We start from the raw sequence: 2,025 nt of genomic DNA, 5'->3' as shown, positions 1-2,025 counted from the left end.
GCTGGTGATATCTCTACAGTCGGTAATTTACTCAGATGGTAACTGATAATTCTATATCAGTTCGGACAAAACGAAATTTTGTCTTCGTTGATTGTTGCGCGAAAACAAAATTGGTTGTCCATATAAATAATCTTTTTCCAAAAGTCACTTAAATAAGTGTATTCACGTCAATAGGCTGTTTTCATTGATTTCTCCATAGGTGTAATATTGTAAGCTATTATCGTTGTTATGAAATTTTTTTTCTTCTCCATTTGCTCGCACAAAATAATTCTTGAACCGAAAGCGTGTTAGACTATAGATATGCTACATTTTTTAATATTATTGTCATCAGTTCTATCGCCGTTTATGATGCCGAACCTTTCAATATTTTCAATGATCCCTAGTTCAGATTTATATAAACTTGAGAATATGTATCCATCGATAGAAAACAGTGCAGATCATTCATTGAATACACTATTTTGCGTAAAGATGTTATGAGGTTTGGGATTTAATAAATATTCGGAATTCAATTATTGTAGAGTTATGAGTATTGTGTGGAACAATCCTAATATATGGAAATGAATTCCTACAAACATTATCCATCATCAAAAATCAATTAAATTCTAAAAACATTAGTCATTCTCTCCATCTTCACTCAATTTTCCATGGACAATTTAGTAATACAGTCCTCATAACGAACAATAGAGGCAATTTTCCTTATAATAATGATATAATACATCACTCATTGAGAATTTCCTAGGTCATCACATTTGTGCGTTTTGATCTGCATATCAACAAGCGATATACAAGTAATAGTTGNAGCTCCCTCTTCAATACCCTTTCAGGAAAAGGAGCGGTTGCGGGACACCGTATATGTGCGTACATATGCAAGCAAAATTGTCTTTGATTATTTGCTAATGAATCGATGGAATAATTTTCTATNTAGAGTCATTACAAATAAATCACTCAGCACTGATATCTCAGATACGATATAATAGTCTCGTGTAATGATAAATGTTATAACAGTAACCAGCTGTGGAGAAGATTACAATCAAATACTTGCACCCTTTACGTTTTTTATTTTTGTTTTTTTTAGATGCTAGGGAATTTTTAGTTTCGTCAAGTTTACGGCATTTGATGATGGTAAAGTGGCGGTCGTGGGGATCGCCCCCCTGACTTTCATGGCGATTTTAATTTTTTTGTTACAAAGATTAAGGGATGAAAGAAGGATAATTAATGGGGAATGTAATTCTCCGTCGAACTGCCTTTCTTTCATCCCTTAATCTCAATTAGGAGGGGAGAAGTGAATTTTTAATTACCGGGAGTCACTGTGCGCCGCAAAACAATTATTTTTCTTACTGCGCTGTTATTTCCATGACAGTTTCTTCCATTTTTCACAGAGATTAAGGGATGAAAGAGGGTCAGTTGGTGGGGAATTTAATTCTCCGTCGAACTACTCGTTTTTCATCCCCTAATCTCAATTAGGAGGGGAGAAGTGAATTTTTAATTACCGGGAGTCACTGTGCGCCGCAAAACAATTATTTTTCTTACTGCGCTGTTATTTCCATGACAGTTTCTTCCATTTTTCACAGAGATTAAGGGATGAAAGAGGGTCAGTTGGTGGGGAATTTAATTCTCCGTCGAACTACTCGTTTTTCATCCCCTAATCTCAATTAGGAGGGGAGAAGTGAATTTTTAATTACCGGGAGTCACTGTGCGCCGCAAAACAATTATTTTTCTTACTGCGCTGTTATTTCCATGACAGTTTCTTCCATTTTTCACAGAGATTAAGGGATGAAAGAGGGTCAGTTGGTGGGGAATTTAATTCTCCGTCGAACTACTCGTTTTTCATCCCCTAATCTCAATTAGGAGGGGAGAAGTGAATTTTTAATTACCGGGAGTCACTGTGCGCCGCAAAACAATTATTTTTCTTACTGCGCTGTTATTTCCATGACAGTTTCTTCCATTTTTCACAGAGATTAAGGGATGAAAGAGGGTCAGTTGGTGGGGAATTTAATTCTCCGTCGAACTACTCGTTTTTCATCC

This window comes from Diachasma alloeum, unplaced genomic scaffold (assembly GCF_001412515.2).
Source record: "Diachasma alloeum isolate Michigan unplaced genomic scaffold, Dall2.0 Dall_scaffold_00425, whole genome shotgun sequence".
Lineage (NCBI taxonomy): Eukaryota > Metazoa > Arthropoda > Insecta > Hymenoptera > Braconidae > Diachasma > Diachasma alloeum.
The sequence above is the reverse complement of the archived record's forward strand: the minus strand, read 5'-3'. Positions refer to the sequence as shown.